Genomic DNA, 14,865 nt, shown 5'->3' with positions numbered 1-14,865 from the left:
CACCGTTCCCTTTTGGGGCAAAGCACTGTATGCAGCCATATAGGTCAGGAAAAAAATGTTTAGAAAACATTGAAAGAACTGTATTCCTAAGTATGCTTTCAGCCCTAAAACACAGCCATGCCATCAAAAACTGTCTACATTGTATGGGAATAAAACCCTAACCCTAGTGTCACGCTGGGGCTGACTGCGGAGGATTGGGATCCAATGCGGTGCTCTAGGAAGGGATACCTAGCTTGGGGTTTTGTTAGTTAGGGTTAGGGTTCAAATATTTCTCAAAGGCTTTTCACAATATTCCACTCAAAGAACTATATTCCTACAGATGCAGCCATTCAAAACGAGCGGATTATATTGCGGTAAAACGTGGTGGGAGTGTCCCGGAATAACACGGGTTATCGTATAATACCGCAAGTAAGATATTAGTGTCCGGAATTACCGCCAGGTGGAGCTAATAAAGCTCAACCTCTCATGTACAGCGTTTGAGCTTTCGCCATCAAAGTCTTTACAGAAGATATTACTCATAGTATTAATAATGAATGACCTTGGACAAGCTGTAAACTCAAAGTATTATCCTGGTCCACATTCTTTGTAAATCTAAAAACTAGTTTTTTCTTTGACAAAAAATAACGCCACAGCATTTCATTGATCCAATCACACATTTGTTTCCAATCATACAAAGTAATTCTTGAGAATCTCCGATTCACCATGCCTTTCACATGCTCATTAAAGATATTAATTTAGGAACAAAAATATTACTGTATGTAAACTGTACTGTATATGGATGGTCTTGGTATTTGAAAGAAAAAATGCACACCAGTATTCCATTTCTCCCTAAACATTTTAAGAATCAAAGTCTTACATGTGGTTATTTTGGAAACGTTTTTACTTGCTCCTTGCTCCTTCTGACCATGTTACTGTACGTTTATACAGTATTCAGTACTTTGTGAGAAAAGTGATAGTTTTAAGCTTTTCTGTGAATACGCTCGATACCAGAGTAAACAGAAGCATACTTTTAGAATGTGATTAATAGGGAATATAATATGGAATCGCATATATAAAGAAATTATTAACAATATAATTATATTCATGTACTGTAGCACAGTAGTATATACACATATCTATTGATGTGTACGGCTGTTTCACCACTTGTTATGTGACTTTCTCAGTAGCGTGATGGTTTAAGTGCCTGACTTATAAGCAAAATAACCCAGCTATCGCAATGAGTTTTCTTTTATCAAACATTACCTTGTAAAACGAAAATAGCAATATTACGGACACTCTATTGACTTTTTTATATTTCTGAATATCACAACATGTTCGAATCTAAGTCATTTATTAACAACAATGGATAGTTTCAGACTGTTACCGATATCGTTATCATCAATATGTGAAAAAAGTGAATCCCGGTTTTTTATGGTCTGTAGCTCAAATCCTGCTTAACTAAAAATTAGACACAAGAAGCGTATTATTGGACAATGCTGTGAGGCTAAAGAAATCAATAATAATATTAATTCAAAGATCTAAATATATTTAACACATACTGTACGCCTGACCAGAGAGTGTGTCTGCTCGCCTGCACGGTGACGTCACCATCTTTCACGTCACACCGTCTGTGTGGTGTGACGCAGTGGTGGCCGGGCGCGGTGAGGTGCAGGAGAAGGGGTGTGTGCGGGTGGGTTTGTGGGGGTGTGTGCAGATGGGGCTGTGGGGCCCGGCGGGTCCTGGCTGTGGTCTGACCAAAAACTCAAAACAAGATGCAATCGACAGACATTCCTAACATAGACATATGATAAAACATTTACATGCTGTGAATGTCTGTCGATTGTACCTGTATCTTATTTTTAGTTTTTGTTTTGTTTCACGTTAATTTTATACGGGAGAGTGTCATAGAGAAGACTCCCTTACCCTCATCTTGATTAAAATCGCAAATGTGTGTTTCATAAAATACTTTTATTTTTCACAATCTGGCAATGCCAGACGGAATCCACATTCGCTGCGGAAAAAACTGCCTTGCAGATCAGAACATCAAGGAAGAAAACAATTATTACACCCAGCTTTTCAACGTAATTGCTTTAACTTGCTAATGTGTTACTGTAACAGTCCGGGTGTGGCAAGCCTCTAATGTCTCCCGATTTGGGCAAAAGGAATAAAGCTTTGTTTGATTTCTGAAACCCTTTCTTTATGTCCTCAGTTTTCTTTTGACATTTCATTTAACATTTATTTGTTTGTTTTGTGGTCTGGGTAATTGGAGGCTACGGTGTTATGCTTCCTATAGTGATATACGGCCGTATTGAGCAGTATTTCTCGCGTTAAGAAAGTTAGGTGTTAGCATAAACTATTAGTAATCAATAATATTCAATTTAGCACTGTAATAAATTGTGCTAATAATAAATTCTATTCTACTCTGAGAACATAGGTGGGAGGAAAAATGCCCGTGGCCTTTTCACTGATAAACTTGTTAACAAAAACTACACTATGCTTAAGAGTTGTTCAATGGTTTTTTTTCAGCACAGCACAGACTGTGCCTGCTAGAGCACCACAATTCACACTCAACCACATCACAGATCACAGATCAGTCCCAGTGTGTGAGATCCTGCTGTTTGATCTGTGCTTGATCTTTGATCTGAACCAGTTCTAACCATTGACACATTTAGCCAATTTCTGCCTGGAATTTCCTCCCCCTTAAACATTTGTTATATCTCTGCAGCAGAACATAGCAAGAGCCTGGTTTCGGGTCTTAAATTGAAACCAACCCCCTTGGCTTTGAGTGTGAACAAATCTCTTATATTTCTTAATGTGCCCACTCTGCAGACAAACATATGAAAAAAAAAAAAAACAGCAGGCAAAAATGTTTTTTTTTGGTATTCAGAGGTCAGAATTTTCAATTCTAGGCCTGTCAGGGCCCTGGGAATGATTTGAAAACTTTGTTCTGGGTGACTACTAGCTTGGATAAAAATCTGGGACAAATTGATCAATAAGAAAAAATTCGACATCATGTTTTGAGAAGACTGGACCTGGAATTAAATTTCACGCCTATAATAAAAAATCATAAAAATATTGAAAATAATAAGAATAAAAACCATTGCAATTTCTATAAAAACCTTTAGACACTGCTAAAGAGCCTTTATCTGCTGTTATGCAATGAAAAACACCTCAGAGTTGCCTTCCAGGGTGAAAAAAAGGAGCACTGAGAAGAAACTGATAAAAAACTGATTGATTAGCCCTTCTGAGTCAATGATTGACAGCTAAAAGGCAGGCGGAATGTAGCCTGAGGCTTCTAGGGGAAGTCTTACCCCCTAAGGCCTCTGTATGGCTGAAAATACGCTGGGCAAACGTTCCGAAGTCAAATTCTTCCAGCACGGGGGAACCTTTAAAGCAGAGATGACGGCACCAAAATGTTTTGGCGCGCCTTCTCTTTAAAGCCCTGGCCAAATATGAAGACAGTACGTACAGTTATAATTCAAACGGAATTAAAAACTACACATCCCAGTTACCATGGTGGTGCTTGTGATCATTGCGTTTAACCAACGAAACAGGGCGAAAATCAGTCACATGACTTTGGGGCAGAGTTTCGAAAGCTTAACCTATCAGCAACAAAGCGAAATTTACACGATAGGCTACCTCAAACTGTCAGTTACACGACTGAGTATGTCGCTTAAGCCACTCCTATTTGGCATTTTAGTTATGGAGTCGAGAAGACGCCCCCCCCCCCCCCCCCGGGTTAACTGTTCCGTGTCCGAATCGCAGTAGCTACGCATGCGAAATAATGTTCATCCCAGCTACAAAACAGATATATTTTTGTGGTAAGAGGGAGCAAAACATCAGTAATTCAGTAATTACTGCTATTAATTACTGTACGATTTATAGTTGAAATCTGAGCCTAAATATAAAGTTTAAATCTCCACAAAGCAGTGTAGGAAATACAGAGAAAATAAATCCTTTCTGACATCTAAAATCAGTTTCAATCAAGGTCTCTAAAACGAACAAGAAAAAGAGGATTTTCGGAGGGCAATGACGCTGTGTTTATATAGAATAATTGATTTATGAGCAATCTAATTTCTTGTTCATTTAAAACAGTGAAATGTCAGCTGCAAAAGATCGCACCAGAAACAGCACTCTCTCTGCCTGTCATAGACGTTCAGGAAAGGGTGAATGAAGTCATGTCAAGTACAATAATTCAGTGATCAATAATAACAGTTGTAGGACAAGAAACAAAAGATAGAGAAAACTTAAGCTTTTTAAGGCTAAAACTCAAATTCATTCTACAAATTAAGGCAAATGAAAATTCAGGACGTTAAAGTGCTAGAGAAAAATACAAAAATGCACATGAGCAAAAAGTTTTAGAAAAGAAGCAGGTGTTGCTTTGAAATAAGCAAACAGAAAAAAAGCCATGACTATAGTGCAGAAGAGGGATGCGGGAACACTTGCTTAGATATACAAAAAAATCACAAAAAGGTGCATGTTACAAAAGAACATGCAAACATGTTCATCATGTACATGAACATGTACATCAATTTTCCTTCGCGATCAATAAAGTCTTATCTATAAATATGAAACAGAGTGAGGAATCAGAAAATTAGCATGCATAAAAAACAGCAATTCTGTCAGTGATGAATTAATGAATTCTGTCAGTGATGAATTAATGAATTAATAGCAACCATGGTTTCATGGAGGGCTTCTCAGATAGTTGGGCATTCAGGTAGATTGCCAGGTGAAAGGATTTGTAAACATATTTTGTTAAAGCAAGTCAGTTTTTTCCGCAACACATAAAATACATTTTTCCAAGAAAGTTTAGCCTTTGTCACTAATGAAACCACTAAATAAAGACATAAATAAAGAAATCGTAACATTCAATGTTGGTAGAAGGATGAACTGTCAGGTTGAGCTAAGTGCATATTTTGTTGCAGAGTTGCTGCAAGATGTTAACAGTGAAAAAAGGTATTTAGAAATGAGTTATTTCAAGAAGAAAATTTTCAGAATAATTGCAAATCTAGCAGGATAGAGAAAGCACAGAAAACAGGCAGTTAGATTGATCAGATTAGTATGAAAAGTCATTTAGCAAAGGGAATGAGAAGAGTGACAAACTAGTATACAGTACTTTAGATCTTTTTTTCTGAACCAGGGAAAATCTGATCATGTTTCCCTAGAACAATAATAAAAAAACTTTATTTTATATATCACCTTTAAAAGTGGCATCTCAAAGCAATGCAGTAGATGTAAAAACAGATAAAAGGACCACAGATTACAAAGTAAATACAAGTAAATACAAAGTAAAGAAAGACAAGCAGTTAGAGGTGCTACCAAAATTAGAAAATGAAGCAGATACAGACACTAAGTCTTCTGAAAAGAAAGGTTCTGAGGTTAGATTTAAATGCACTCAGGGCACGTGACTGATATCACTGGGAATACAAATTGAGAGCTCTGGGGTGCAGCTAGAGAAGACCCTTTCACCCACAGAATGTAGATGTTCTTGAGGACAGCTACTGTAGAAGACCAGAGTCAGACAGACAAAGGTGGGGAGTAGACAGATAATAAGCCATATGCTGTAGGTACTGAATGAGGATGAGGATTTTGAAGTTGACTCGAAACCTGATAGGTAACCAGTGCAAGGACTTGAAAACAGGTGTAATGCATCCCTGATAGGATTCTCGCTGTCATATTCTGAACATATTGAAGATTGCTCAGTGTGGATTTAATTTCCCCAGTGAACAGGATGTGCATTTATTAATTCTAGAAAAAAAAGCCTTTCTTGATTTCTCTAGTTCTTAGTTTCTCTAGTTCCCTTTAAAATAAACTATTATTCCACAATGCAGAGTATTACATGGCCAGTATTTACACATGATATTTGTGATTTAAAGAAATTAACACAAGCAGCTTTTGGAGATTTAAGTGTTGGCTGAGTTATTGCAGGATAAAAGACTAGAGATGTTGGTAAGAAGAAGATCATTTTGGGAAAGCTGAGGAATACACTGATAACAAGAACACTTCCTAATTGGGTTAGGCATACTTTTGATGAAGATGATGAAGTTAACAGACTGTACGTTTACATAGATACTGAAATGAGGATTGTATTTTAGATTTTGTGTAGTTGCTAGCATTGAACTGTGTGTTGGATGCACATGAATTGAAGGAATGGGCAAACATAGCTGATGCGGATCCACAGAGCCAGCATATTAAGATGTTTATAATTAGAGGCAATTTGTTTAAATAACTAGGTATGGATACTGATGTGCAAGAGAGGTGGAAAGGCTGTTTCCTTAAGCCAGCACTATAAAATATTTTATTCTCAGTGTGATGCTGCCATTTCAGTTTCTAACACTGTGTATAGTTCCATCCACATAGTGCCTTTACTTCCATCCATTTCTAATCTCTTTATCCAGTACAGAGGATTTGGAGCCTATCCCAGTAAGCAACGGACACAAGGCAGAATACACCCTGGATATAGCGCCAGTCCATCACAGGACAGACAGACACAAACACACACACACCAGGGCCAGTTTTCCCATAAACCAATTAACTTACCAGTATGTTTTGTACGAGTGCAAAGGGAGTCATATCACACATATGGAGAAAAACCATGTAACCCAGAGAGAACATGCAAACCCCACACACAGGATGGCAGGAATTGAACCTAGGACCCCAGTGCTGCAAGATAACAATGCTAACCGCTTCGCCACCATTATAAATGGATGGATATCTTAGTTATCGTTCTAGTTCGCAGGTTTGCATGCATAATTTAATTTTGAAAGCCACTGAGACATCAGGTACTACTGTTGTTTTTATGAAAAAGAAACAAAACAAAAAGCATACTAACAACTGTGTCATCTTACTCCTTAGTTAATACATTTTATTATTCATAAACAGTTAACATTGTTAGCAAAATATTTTGAATTATATCTAACCCTATTTTTTCTTTAGTTTTTAGTTTTTCTTTAACTTTCTTAATTAGATGTATTTAAAACAGTGAACTAAGTGTAACATACCATTCAGAAATACAATCGAGAATAGTTTTGTGGCGTTTGTATGGATGAAACGTTTCTAAAATGTATAACGCAACGATTAAAATCTGTAATCTTTCCACTTGTGATTAGACAGAACAACACGTTTCTGCTTTGTCTAAGGATGGTATCAAAAAGTAGTCTAAGTGGTGAGAAAGCTGTGCTTAATGATAAGTAAGTGACTTAAAAGTAAAAAGAGATGGTTCATATTGCTTGATTAAGTGTAAAAACTAAGTTATAAATGCAGAGGCGATCGCTGCCATAAGCGCTCCAGGCAGCAGATCGCTCGTTCTGCTCTGCTGCGCTCCGCGCCTCCTCCCTCTCTCGGTGCCGCGCCCCTCTGACGGAGCGCAGTGGGCGGGGCGCTATTTTCAGAGCCTCTGATTGGGAACAAAAGACCTGCTGATCAGTTTCACACAACAGGAAGAGAAAAGAATGGGATTTGTTCTCTTCGAAACGTGTGTCTTTATGGAATTCGTGTATTTTAAACGTTTAATTAAGAAGTAAAAACCTTACAGCGTACACAGAGATTCTGAGCTGATCACGAGGAAGAAAAATCACCCATTTCTCGCGCATAAAAAGTGTTTTTTAACTCTCGAAACCTGTTTTTATAGGTTTTAAAGTCGTGCAATGTCTAAGTTAAGCCGGAACACATCATTATATCTCATTTTTTATTTCTTTTTAAAAAAAAATCGTTTGCCCAGCCTACTGAAAATACAATGACTGACAGCGCTTTTTACCAATCAGATCGCCTTATTTCTCACGGTCCTTCTTCACACATTTACTACAAAGTCAATAACGTTCAATAGCCTCCAGGTTTGGAGATAAGCTAGTCTGGGTTATTTTGGATATACATCATGCTTCAGAATAAGGTAAAAACATGGGATTCATATATATATATTTTTGCTGGTTTTTGCTTTTGCGGTTTTGTTGGTAAAAAGGTATGATATTGACATGTTGTGCTGGCCGGGTGTTTTTATTGGGGTTCTGCTAGTTCTTTAATTTATTGGTTTACTGCACAATAGTGTCATATCTGTGGAATAAACTTTATGGTTTTGTTGTGATGATATTGGAGAATACGTGCATATGAGAAAATGTGTGGAGCTATTTGAAAAAATCTTGCGTTTGTCTTTTAAAAAAAGAAACGACACGATCCGAAAGCTTACCTCTGTAAATATATTAATATCGAGTGGTATTAAATGCAACTTTTTTGTATAGACGTAGCCTGGCAAAGAATAATTAGCACAGGACACAAATATAATTTGGGGGTTCTTTTTTTCTAGGTGAGTATGTGGTCTGATCTGTTCTTAGTTTTAAAAAATAAAAATAAAAGAAATGACATATAACGATATTTTTATATACACAAAATACGGCGCTGGTTCTTTCACGCAGAGGGGAAAACAAAGAAAACATGTTTAGTTTGACAGTTTTTTACATTCCATCTGCCCGTTACAGAAACGCATCTACACTGAACAACAAAAAAAGAAAGAAATGACATTACAGAAATAGGCAGGTCACCTCCCCGAGAACTACATTACGACAATAATTAGTATAAGACTCACAATTGCGTACACTTAACAAACGGTGCTAAACATAAGTCTCTGTAAAGAATGAAGGAACAGAAAATACAAGGAGCATGTGAAACCCATTACTTACAAATCAATAAACAGATATCCCTAGCCCGAGAAGTTGTCTAAAAACTGGCTACCGCCTCAGTGTACTCCGTTAAAATCTAATACCCCTCTTGCTAATCTTGTCTCAATCCTATGAAATACCGATTAATACTCAATTAGGGTGCAAATAGGGAAACAACACCGTATTTACCGTTACAACTCTCTGGAGTCATTTCGGGTTCTTTTTAACGGTCGCTCACTGCCTCTTAGTCCCTACTGCCCATGCGCAGAACGCTGAACTCAACTGACAGGAACCGCGAGCTAAGAGGTAGCGCCATCTAGTGGATTTGGCAGAACAGGCCGCTCTTCACCACTGGGTCACATAGATGACACTTTTCTAAAATGTCTTTAAAAATAAAAGCGATTACAATTGGCACGACTGTTGACTTTTCACGATAACTCCTAAAGTTATGAAAACACTTGTGTGCGTACAAAATACATGTGGCTGTTTCCACAGCCTTCACTGTCGTTTTTAAGCCATTTGTTGACCACGCTAGAATATTCTTCTGTCCATATCTTTGGAAGGGAAACGCAGAACCAAATGCATTTTAAAGACCACGACATGTGAAAGTGTTCACAGCCTCCACATAAAACTATCACTGAGCTTATTCTCTTTTTTTAAACCTCTGTATTCTCGTCGATGCACTGTAAAAAACATCCTGTAAAATTTACGGTAAGAAATTGGCAGCTGTGGTTGCCAGAAATCTACCGTAAAAAAATGTTTTTAACATCATACCATCATTTTTTCTCCTGTTAAGAGATGCTTAGACACAAATAAGGCAACTACCACTTAATAAGAAAACTGAGGGCAGAGTAGGTGGAATTTTATTTGTCAGTTGTTTTTGTTTGCATAACATGGCCATAGCAGAGTCTTTGAAACCAAAGTTTAAAAGTAGAAACAGGTTGAAAAGGTCAAATCACCAAATAAAAAGAATCATTCAGCCTCAATCATTTAGAGATCAGCCAGAAGGAAAAGTAAGACACTCCAGAAGCAGGGTTGAGAAGCATTGCTTTAATAGACCGATCAGTAAATATCAGTCTCTAAAGAGGAACAATCTTACTCTCTAGCTTGATGGCGAGATCAGAAGAAGCTGCTGTTTTACCATGAGAGGGTTTGGGACAGGGGAGAAGAAATAGAAGCAGCAGAGGACAGATGCATTGAAAAGCCAGGAATCAACACAATAGGTGACTGCACAAACACAAATAATGGGAATCAGTGCACTTTGGCAAAGCAGGTTAATCCCATCGATGCTCTGTTAATTAGTATTTGGTGATGCCACTTTGTCAAAGACTTAAACCAGGTGATTTCAATCATTGTATCATACTGTAGACTGCAATGTGAATTTAATCTCAAAAGGTCCAGTCACTTCATTCAGTCCATTACTTGAAAGAAGGCAGGTGTGAAACTCAAAAACTGAGCATTGATGGCATCCAACTACTTTTGAATTAGCTTAACCAAGAGCTCAGCTGGCATGGTCGTATTCCAGTACTGGGGATGAGTTTTTTCTGAGTTAAAATCTGTAGAAACTTCAGGAGAATTTTCCAGGGTTCTTCCATAGTTTAGTTCCAAATAACTGATCAAGTCTGCATATGGATATACAGTAATTAGGAATAACTCTATGTAGATCGCTATTGCACTGGGGTTCCTAGATAAGTGTGTAGATCTGATGGGCAGCATGGTGGTACAGTGATGAGCATTGCTGTCTTGCAGCACTGGGGCTCTTGGCTCACTTCCTGGTGTGCTATCTGCAACACTAAATTAAATAAAGTGGTTAGAAAATAAATATGATCTAGTTGCTTTTATAATTTTATAGGAATACCTCCTACTGTGTCCTTCAGGTGAAGCCTGTGAGAATTGCCCTGTGCTAACTAAAGCCACGCTTGTGCCTTCTCGCTGTTTCTCCAATGGAATCAAGCCTGTGCCGCCGAACACCCAACCCAGGCCTGTCCATGACACACGGCCCTCAGAAATGTACACATTCAGAGCAATTAAAATGCTGCCCTTACAGCTCAAGACGGTTGTGGCTTTCATAAACAGTGCACTGAAGCTCGTTTCCAAACTTGTAACTTTGTTTTTGCTTACTGCCACACAGGTAGCCTCCTACTTTTATGAACATCTTTTCTGTTTTTTTGTGGGGGCTGGAGTGGAGAGTGTTGATAAAGATAGGTTGTTGTTCAAGCTGGCATCTTTTGTGGTTTTATGTGCTTCAAAGCAGGATTGTGAACTTGGCAAGGGAGTGAACAGAGTCGACAACACTGCTCGAACTCTGTAAAGATGACAGCAGTGCTTATCATTTTTTCACTTTTCTCCACTGTGTCTCCATTTGTGTCTTGTCTGCAGGTCTGATAACTCCCCTCCTTTAGTAGCAAGACCTCGCTTGGCTGGAGTCCCCTCCAGAAGGCTGATGGCTGCTTCCAGAGTGGAGTACAGCCCCAATCAAGGTGCTGACAGCTGGAGCTGCTGGCCTGTCATTTGTTTGAATGAGTTTGCTTTTGTGTATGAGTGTGTGCTGAGAAACCAGCTTTGAGACTGGGCAAAACTGAAAGTAAGTTTCTGTGCTTTACAGTAGAGATTGAAACTTCCTGTCTGCTGGGACTCAGAGTTAAAGAGATAAATAAGATAAAGACCTTGCCAATTATTCTTCTCAGTCAGTTCTTGCATTTGCCCTCCTTGTGTTGAGGTTGGTGTGTGTGTCAGTGTGTCTGCTACTGTGGGCTGTGGTGTTGTGAGATTGGTGAAAAAGGTGACAGTTCTGAAGGGTGTTGAGATATTTTGACCTTGTTTTGTAGGGGTGACCTCAGATGTGAGTGTAGTGGGGCAGTGGCTGACCTATTCTAATGGGCCTGGTGAGTCTGAGGAGGACAGGCTGATAGTGGTGTCCCCACCTGCTGCCAGACCCCCGGGCCGTGTGCCCCGCAGAGTGTCCAGAATCCCCACATGTGAGTCGGCTGCACCATTGGTTAAGATGTCGCTAATGATAATAGGGACTGGTACCAGAGTTACATGCAAAACCTCACTGGTAACAAAAACTCTCTAATGGCCTGTGAAGAGGGATTTATTACAGACTTGACACTATTCCTTTCTAACATCCCACCTTCATAACTGTACAAAACGAAAATAAACTTACCTTTTTATCCATGATACAGGATTCTCCAGGATCAGGGAAAAAAAATTGTATTACTGTATACTTGGTTCTGCTCTGTCTTTTTAAACTGCCTTGCATCAAGAAAAGGCTCTTCTGCTGCTGCTGATGTGGTAAAAACATTATGTTTCTAACATTCGTTTTCTTGAATGTTTTTTGGAGTCCTTTGGTAAAAGTTTAGAGGATAGTAAGACTGGCCTTGGGGATCATTGTATTGTTTTATTGATTTTGAGGATCGTTCTGATTTTGGTGAGTTATTAATGGGCGGCATGTTGGCTCAGTGGTTGGCATTGCTGCCGCGCAGCACTAGTTTTTATGGGTTTCCAGGTATTCCAGTTTCCTCCCACAGTCCAAAGACATGGTGGTAGGTTAATTGGCTTCTGGAACAAGTGGCTTTGATGTGAGTATATGAGCATGTCTGTGTTTGTGTCTGTGTGCCCTGTGACTCCGGCTCCCTCCCTCATGACCTTGTATTGGATAAAGTGTTTAGAAAGTGGATGGATGGATGAATGAATTGAGAATTGATCAAAATTGGTTCTTGAAAAAGAAAATTGCCTGATAACTGCCCTATCAGAGGGGGTTGCAACAAGTCAGTTTCAAAGACCTTCAGAACTGTAATGTGAACTCTTGCGGACATGTGAACTGATCTGTAGACAATGGGCACAAATCAAGCCACGCTAGAGATAGCAGCACAACCCAGGATTTATTGAACTCTTAGGAGTGGATATGCCAGTACACATTACTGTTCACATTTCAACTCCAGCTTTAGCAACACAGCAACAGATAGCGTGCCAGAGTTTTAGAGTATTGGGTGCGACGTTTTGGTTCTGTGAGGCAGTAGATCATCAGGTGACAAAAGCTCACAAGGTGATGATATCTCCAGATTCACAGAGAAAACCCCAAGGAGCTCCTTCAGAGTAAGCAAACTCATTTGCAGTAGATTCTGGCCAGAATACAGGTGGTTTTAGTTTTTTGTTAACCCCAGCAACTCTGCTTCCCCACCCAGTTATCCCAGAGCCTTACCAACCCCAGGTTTCAGGGAAGAAAGGGCTCCTGAGGATGTCACAGAACAGTGGTGGAGAGGACTCGGACATGCAGTTCCTGAGCCCCACCAACCCTTCCGACAGAGAGAGAGGTGTGCTCACAGAGGAGGGTCAGGCCTGAAAGGGGATCTGCAGTCCCAATATCTCAGGCCGGTTATTAAATCTTGCAAATTTTTTTTTTTCACAAAGAAGTGAGAGGCTGTGAAATTTTCAAAGCAAAAAGCAAATCCTTGATGAGTAGCCCAAGAGTCACAGCTGAAACTGATTCGGGGAGTGCTGCTTCCTGCTATTGACATTTCTTCTCTTCCCACCAGATTGCCTGTGCTTTGGTTGTGTCTTTGGCTCATAGATGTAACTGGACTTTTAGATGAAAAAGGATTTGATATCTCACAAGCTGTTAAATGTTTTTTTTATTTCTCAACAGAACTTTAGTCATAGCATTAAAACTCCCAATGGATTTTGGATACACAGTTCCACGCATATGCATTAGTTAACAGCTAAGGCTTGGCCTGTCTAATGGTATACTTGATACTTGATGTCTAATGATATACAAATGATGCTTGGGCTGGTAATGATAATGCTATGCTAGTTAATTATATTAATCCTTAACATCTTTCAATGTTTGGGAAAACCAAGGAATGAGCTATGTTTGGCTGGTTTTGACAGCTCCCGTCCATGGTGGGGACAATGTGCCTACAAAGACTTCCTGCCCTCTCTGCGGACATTCCAGCGTAGAGCGTACATTTCTCACAGCCCCAGGAGCTGCTGGGGGTCTGGGCTCTCAGCCAGCTTGCAGGAATGTGGACCCTAATGTTGGCATGTCCAGCACCTGATCCAGCAGGAAGGAGAGCAGTCTTCTGTGCAGATCCCTCTGCCCCAGTTCCCAGAACACTGCAGGGAAGGATACACATCCATTCCTTTTCTTTCTCCTTTCTTTCATCTTGCTCAGTTTTTATTAAGTGATCATAAAAATTGAGGAACATTGATAATGCTAGTTTGAATGATTTTTGACAACTGCAGTTTTGATTCCAATTTTGGTGATAGTAGTACTATTGATTACTGTTAAGTATCAGACTGAGGACTGATTGCCTATTATGAAGACTGGTAGTGGTTACAGTCAAGTTGGTTTGCACAATCTTGACCTCCATGTGGTGAAAGAGCAGGGGACTTGATGTAGCGTTTTAGCAACAATGGCAACTTGTTAGGAAGACTGCCATCCTGACTAACCACTACAGCCTTCACAATAGACAAGCAGTCCTCACCCTTTATTCTTCTTAAAGGTCAAGTGGAAATATAGTTTCCTCTCAGAACGTCATGTACAGACAGTATGTGTAAGCCCTGTCTGTGTTTTTCAGGGGAAGCCCAGGGAAGGACCTTCCCAGAGCTCCTCAGAGCCTCTCAGATGTGCTCCACAACCTGCCGCTGTGTCTTCAATGGAATCAAACCCGTGCCCCCGATCTCTCGTGGCACCAAGCCCTTGCCCGACAGGGCCTAGGGTATGCCCAGGGACTCAGGAAAGGCAAGCCAGACAGGGCGCCCCTTGGAGCGCCCAATGGAAAGTAACCTTCAGCTTTATGGAGAAGAGGAGGCAGTGGACTATGAGGAAGTCAGAACACACCAGTGGTGGACATCACAACATTCTTGCCTGTGGGGTTGGGGATCTCAAAATTGACAGCTCTGTTCCAGCTCTGTAAAGATAACTGTCAGAGCAGTGCTGATTGTTATTATTTTTTCACTTTTCTCCTCTGTCTCTGTGTCTTCCCTGCAGGTCCGATTACTCCCCTCCTTTAGTAGCAAGGTCTCGCTTGGATGGAATCCCCTCCAGAAAGCTGATGGCTGCTTCCAGAGTGGAGGACAGCCCCACCGAAGGTGCTGACAGCTGGAGCTGCTGTCTTGTCATTTGTTTGAATGTGTTTGCTTGTGTGTATGAGTGTGTGCTGAGAAACCAGCTGTGAGACTGGGCAAAACTGAACAGTAATTAAACATTACAGCTTGGGTTTTGAATGGGGCA

The 14,865-nt window shown here is 39.9% G+C and overlaps 1 long non-coding RNA gene across 1 annotated transcript; it reads left to right on the top strand.

Annotated features, from left to right (window-relative positions):
• The first annotated feature begins 7,306 nt into the window (after positions 1–7,306).
• LOC138237851 (uncharacterized) lies at positions 7,307–11,530 on the top strand. The gene is made up of 3 exons (XR_011189162.1): positions 7,307–7,867; positions 11,010–11,110; positions 11,459–11,530. It is a non-coding gene; the product is annotated as an uncharacterized lncRNA (long non-coding RNA).
• Positions 11,531–14,865: the final 3,335 nt, after the last annotated feature.

The sequence above is a fragment of the Lepisosteus oculatus genome, chromosome 3 (genome assembly GCF_040954835.1).
Source record: "Lepisosteus oculatus isolate fLepOcu1 chromosome 3, fLepOcu1.hap2, whole genome shotgun sequence".
NCBI lineage: Eukaryota > Metazoa > Chordata > Actinopteri > Semionotiformes > Lepisosteidae > Lepisosteus > Lepisosteus oculatus.
The sequence above is the reverse complement of the archived record's forward strand: the minus strand, read 5'-3'. Positions and strand labels throughout refer to the sequence as shown.